Source organism: Oratosquilla oratoria, chromosome 12 (genome assembly GCF_046742065.1).
Source record: "Oratosquilla oratoria isolate Oo_2021 chromosome 12, ASM4674206v1, whole genome shotgun sequence".
NCBI classification, from domain to species: domain Eukaryota; kingdom Metazoa; phylum Arthropoda; class Malacostraca; order Stomatopoda; family Squillidae; genus Oratosquilla; species Oratosquilla oratoria.
This window is the reverse complement of record NC_134788.1, coordinates 22,199,227-22,206,369: the sequence shown is the minus strand read 5'-3', so window position 1 is coordinate 22,206,369 and position 7,143 is coordinate 22,199,227.

Genomic DNA, 7,143 nt, shown 5'->3' with positions numbered 1-7,143 from the left:
TACACTCACTTGCTATACACGGCAGCGTCGTCGTGGGTGGAGATTTCGACGCACACCACCCACTGCTAATGTCTGTCTCCTCCATCAACTCTACAGGGCGACACCTGGCTACTGTCATGAAAGAAGTGCCAGATGTCTTCCTCAACACCGGGGATACTAATCACACCCGAGGCGGGAGACTGGAGCTCACCTTTGTCTCAAAGGACCTGGCTCCTGGTGCCATATGGCGGGTCCACCCCACATTCACTAGCGACCATTATACCGCCACCAGTTTCCCGAGGGCCATCGTTCCACGAACGCAACCTCCACCTCCACGCTGGAACATTAAGTAAGCAGACTGGTCCAATTTCCAAGCTGTCCTGTAAGAATAGTGGGAGGCGTATGACCCGCCGGAGGACCTAGATGAACGTGAGAGAGACCCATCTGCTGCTCTCGGGAGGGCAGCGGGTGCTTCCATCCCAAGGAGGCAGGCCTGCCAATACCGTAAGAACTGGTGGTTCTATAACGGGGAAATTCGACAACAGAACCACCTCGTCAATATCCACAGTGAGTTTTATAAGAAGCGGCCCAGCCCCGCGAACCTTGAGGTCCTTCGGGAAGTGGTGAAACACGCTCGAGAAATCACGTCTATAGTCACATAGTCAAAGTAGACGGAGTGGTGCGCAAGTTTCAACCAGCACACTGGGTTGTCTGTCCTATGGCCCAAACTGAGGACGGCCTCCGGCAGGTGACCATCACGACCTTCGGCCCATCCGCATCCACGGAAGGAGGCGGAAAGGTTGGTGAACATGTTCACCACACGCGATGTCACTGCCTAGCTAGCTGCGGAGATTCAAACCTTACAGCAACAACTGAGACCATAGAGGGACAGACTCATTGACATCGCTCGGGAGAGACCTGGCGTGACGGACAAGCCTTTCACTCAACGTGATCTCATCCGAGCTCAGAAAAGCCGGGACACCGCCACAGGGGCGGATCAAGTCACTTGCACGCTGCTGGCCCACGCCGGACCAACAGGCTAGGCGTCTATTCTATCCTTGATCAAACATTCATGGCTGGAGGGACACCTCCCGGGGGCGTGGAAAGTGGCCGAGATAAAACCTATTCCTAAACCTAGGGATCCCACCAAGTCCCGTCCCATCTCCCTGATGAACTGCACGGCCAAGACTGCAGAAGGAATGGCCCTCGTGTGGCGCATTGGACCCCTCCTCCCTAACATCTTCGGTTTCACCAGGGGAGTTGGAACCGCTGACAGCATCATGGCTCTGCTGTGCCGGATTAATAACCGCCCCACTGTGTTTATTTACCTCGATTTGGAAAAAGCATTCGAATTGGCAAGCCCTCATGCCATCCTGACCGCCTTGGTGGAGAAAGGTGTTGAGGGCAGACTCCTTGCCTAGATCCAGGACTAGTTACAGCACCGACAGGCAAGAGCCAAGTTCCAGGAAGAACTAAAACACGGGCTGGAAATTCTAGTGTTACTAGTGGGTTACATATTTCGGGAATGCTTGCAGCATAATTAGGAATAGGTTCCCCTTTATCATTCAACACCTGTAATTTGTATACATGATTTTGTATGTACTTGCCAGAGGTATGAACACCAAAACTACTATAAGGGACTTCAGTTCTAGTAACCCAAACGGGTTCACATTTCTCTACACAGTTATAAGTAACATGTGCGATCACAACCACTGTCAGAGTAATTTGGCGTGGAAAATATCTCCTTTCTTATTCAAGATCTTCACCTTTATAGTTTGTAATTCAGTTTTACTACTATACTGGCCTGACAACATAACAACTGTAGAGGAACCATTTGAATGATCATTTATTACATTTACTTGAGGGGCTACATTTATCCTCACACCACACATTCTTACGTTATGATTACCTTGTCATTTGTCACATTTGACCTTACATTTCTTTTAGATTTCAATTTTTGTTGACCTGTAATGCTAAAAACTTGACACTTTTTAGACTTATGATTAGTCTTGTTACAAAAGACATGACTAAGACTATCTGTTGTTGAAATGGAACGTAAAGCAGAGACTGTATATAGACCTGACTTTCCCTTGCTAAAATATAACTTTTTCTCCACATTCCTCGCACATCGCCTTCTTGTTGTCCTAGCCCTCTGCCTTGCTGCATCTGCTTGACCAAGGTCATCTTGTAATAGGTTAGGATCGATTTCTAATTCTACCTGACTCTGATGTTCTTCTAGCTTAGACAACCTTTTATCAAACTTCTCTAATGCTTCTAGTAGTTCACTAGGGGTAGCAAGTGGATCTCTTACTAGTAAACGTCCATCTACTTTGTAGCCCTAGTCAACCACCCTTCTGCGGCTTTCTTAGCCTTCTGAAGTTGCTCCATCTTATCTATTTCAGTGGATGACACTTGCTAAAATGCTACTAGAAATGTCTTACCAGTTACTAATTTTCCAGGTCTGGGCACCATGTGCTCTCTTATGAGCAGTTCTTTTGAAAAAAAAAAAAAATCTCTGGTGGTGGCAACGAAACTTATCTTGTCTTTCCTTTTTGAAATTGTCTATTTTCTTAATAACAACAATAGAGTCTTATAAAAGTTCTCCAACCCTCATCTCCAACATACAGATACTTAACAAATCTAACTATCCTTGAGTATGACAAATAAAGATTTTTTTTTTTTTATAATATCTTAATATATTAATGGTTCACTAAGTATCAAATAATAAATATAATAAATGTACGACATTACAAATGAAATAGTTTTGGAACGCCATCATCCCCACTTTTAAACTAACAAAACCTGTAATGATTTTAAGAGCCCAAGTAAAGGGCTTAACTAAAATAGATTCAGGCAACCTTGTCCGTATAATCTTTAACACCCTAAAACTACGGCAGAGAACGAAAATCCATGAAGAAAAGATGTGCAAATTGTATAAAAAAAAAAGAGGCACTTCACGACTTACTGAAAGAAAAGTAAAAATAATTTAAGGAAATTACTAACGAAGATCAAGTTGCAATGAAATGTCTTCGAAAAAGTAAACATAGAAGATAAATATGAAAATATGTACATAATAGAAACAGGACTGAAATTGATGAACGAAGTGAACGGAAAACTGAGTATAGGCGATGTCAATAAAGTAAATTAAACCAAATGGGACCTTTCGCAGTCAGGCTCGTAGTTTCCTATTAGCGCTAGAATTTTCAATTGTCTCAGATTTCATGAGGCAAAGGGGTGACTTAGCTAATTTGGAAACCGATATTAAAAAAAAGATACGACATAAATTGCTGCATAAGTGTATTTAGAATTAAAAACATGACTCTTAATGTTATAGATTTTACTTACTGGTGTGTGATAAGGCTTTGTTAATTTAATTATAAGATAAAACTAAAAATAGGTAATTATTTTTACTGAAGTAAGTATAAGCAGTAAAAATTAGAGAATGTTGATTTCGGTTTTGCATTTTATCTGAGAGCGTTGAAAAATAATGGATATCACTGTCACGTCCTGTATATGAAGATAATCAGTGAGATAAAATATAACAACAGTGGTGGCGGACGTACGAGTATTTGATGCGCTATGTATTGAAGCGATGAGTTGAAAAACGTGACTTTCAATTCGTCACAGCATCATGAAAGCAGTCATGGGGCGTACCGATTTCTAATTGCTGCGCAGTGTGTCAATAACAGTCGAAGGGAGAGAATGTACGCGCTCTGCTTCGCTCTTCTAGTTTCACACAATGGCACAAGCAACTTCCGCAAAGCCTTTCGAGTGGACGAAGACTATTGTATTACATTACATTAAGCTACTAAAGCATTACCCAGCCATTTGGAATATAAGATGAGAAATATAAAAAGTACAAACATCGAAAGCTGACTTATTTTCTTTAACAAAATGTAATGTGCGGAATGAAGACATTACCAAAAAACTTCATACACTGAAAACACAGTTTCACAGGGAAATGACTTATTTTCTTTAACAAAATGTAATGTGCGGAATGAAGACATTACCAAAAAACTTCATACACTGAAAACACAGTTTCACAGGGAAATGACTGCCATCAATGCATCAAAGAAGTCTGGTGCTGGCACGAAAAATATATACACTCCAAAGCTGTGGTGGTTTAATGATTAAATGAGTAGAGCGTCGGTAGACATCCTTATTCCGTGAAAGACAAATGATGACTGAGATCTGGCTACTCGCGCTGCGTCGCGCAAGGTATTCGCAGTGATGCAGCCCGTCCGGACGCTAGTGTTAAGTTTTAAACACGACTACTGCATCAAGTCGCTGATGCGTCATGGTACGTGTGGAGGGGGCTTTAGTAATCGTACCGGAAATATTAGGTCTTCGATGCAAAATTATATTTTCTATACATTACATAGATTTGCCTATTGCTTGGTGCATTCAATTGAAAGTATATATCAGTATAAGTTTATTGAAATCGGTAGAAAATGACAAATTGCTCGACTTGATACAATTATAGGCTGTTTTACGAATATCATCTGTAATTATAAATAGAGGCTCAAACAATGCTATGTGCCGTTTGCAATCATGAAATTAATTGACTTAAATTTCAGACACAATAATGTACAACGATACACCTCTGTAAGTTTATAATACTTACCCAAAAAAAGTATTTATTTTCCGGCAAGAATTACAAAATCTGGCGGTGTCTGGTATCAAAACGCTCAATGCGAAATGTCCCATTGAAGCGCGTGCTGCGCGTTACACATGCACGGAAGTAAATAGGACATCTTATACAAAACTTGAACCCGGTAAGCCATTTCAAAAAGTGGCCTCGCAGTTTCAAGACTATTTGAAATTCCTTGGACATTTGTGAAACGCTGAAAGTTCACAAAGATTGAAACCAAAAAGGGAAGCTACACAGGTAATATAAAAGTCATTTTAAGGCGTTTACCAGGTAACTACAACCTACATGGTTGCATTGATGGCTAGAAGTTAGAGGCCATTAGGCATTATGTTTGTAGCTGTTTTGGTGTTGGATACTTTGGAAAGAATATTGTAGGTCAGTAATGAAATAAAATTAGATATTACTGCGTTGAAAGAAGCCCAAGGTTTCAAAAATTGTGGAGGGGGGATGGCTGCACCGGGGGGGGGGGGGCGAGGGTTAAACTTTCTTTGGGTTTGGGATACAAGAAAAAAAAAAAAAAAAGATAAAAAATAAATAAATAAATAAATAATAGCCCTTCAAGAACTAGGAAGCAGTTTATATTATATACTGATGTTATATATGTTTGAAAAAACTAATGGAAGCACCATATAAATCAAGTAAATGTAAAATTTAGGTAATTTAGAGATATTTACCAGTTTTATTTTTAAATCTCTATTAGTGTTATTATTAGTTTGTGGTATTTACATATGGGGTTTAGACCACTCAGAATGATAACAACTAGCTAATATAGATAAGAACTGACTGGCAAATATCTAATATACCAAGTTGTTTGACTGTCAATTTGTTTTAATTTTTATGGACATAACCATTAATTGGCATTACTTATATGTGGTATTTGAAATGCTCAGAATACTAAGAGCTTGATATGGATGTAGGTAAGAATTGCAGTTGTGAACCCTAGCCTAACCTAACTCTTGGGAAATTTAAAGATGTTCGCTCAGTTTAAAAAATAATTGCCACCAATATTACTATTTATGGTACTTATGTGAATGGGATTCAAAATACTCAGAATTTCAGCCGTGAGACTGACAAGCATCTTACTGTTTACTACTGATGAAGTTCCAGGCCCCAGCTCCACTGGGCTGTCATTGATACAGTATCAACACCGATAATTATCATTAATGCACATATCGATAACATCATTTGCTTTCTTGAATAAATGGGTCTTGATTACATTCTCAAAGGTTATCAAGGTATCACAGTTCTTGGTGTTATTTTAGTTGTGCACACCAATGCAATATAGCATTAGAAAATTAAATATTATTTTTGTAAATTATAATACATGAACATAGTATGTGATATTCTTGGCGGAAAAAAAAAAATGTGCTTCAAGCAAATTTGCTGATGAAGGCGCTAGGATGCTATGCTGTCATCTGTCCAGTCACTGTCAATTAGACGATGGCTTTCATGTGTTGGACCAGGTGTTCTCCAACTCCAGGTGATGTTAATAAGTGCTGTTACAAAAACAATAGGACTTCCCTGGACTTTATGAGAGAACACAGGGTTCTGCCTTCATCAGTTAATTGCCCGAGGTGCAACAATAATCACAGGCCATCAGCATCCAGGACAATGACCTGGATGATCTTTAGAATTTGAGGTACCGAATTACTAAATGTAGGTTAGGTTACATAGGTTAGGTAGGTTAGAATAGACAGATTTAGTGTCCTTTCATGTCATTGACCTCGGCATCTATCAAAATAAACATGGGATATCATTCAACCGCCGTGACTTTATTAGTAAATAGGTTTTAGCAACTTTTTTTGTTATTGAGTTCCACCAAGAAAATCACACTTTACATTGATGTATTATAATTTACAAGACTGATCATTTTCCTTTGTTATATCACATAGATGTGCACAACTAAAATTTTGCCCAATTCTTGACATTTCCAGGTGGCTCATTATATAATCATGGAGCAATTTTTTTAAATGCTCTAAAACCCTTTTCGAAGTTAACTCTGGGCTCAAAGAGCCTGTGATGCTCAACATTGTGTCCCCGAGCCAAAGTGGTATCAAGATGTAAATCCTGCAGTAAATTCCTTGTATATCTAAGTTTACCAAATAGTACTTGCTGATGAGTCAGGACACAAATTTTGTAAATCATGCGTGCCTTGATTGGCAGCCAACGCAAGTCAATGAGTACTGGTGTTATTCTTTCACGGGGAGCCAGGTCTTTTATGAGTCTAGCAGCTCTGTCCATAACTAGCTGTAACTTCTTCAATAGATAATAAGGAAATTCATAATAATGCAAATTACAGTAGTCCAATTTGCTAATAATATAATTGTGAACAAGGATTTTCATTGAATTTCCATCCAAATATTTTTTGAGAAATGAGATATTCCGTAGATGATATCCTGCTGTTCTTACAATTTGATTGATTTGATCCTTGAAAGATAGATTACAGTCTATGATCACACCTAAGTCTTTGACTGCTTTTTCTACAGTCATTAAGGTTCCATTAATCTGAAGAG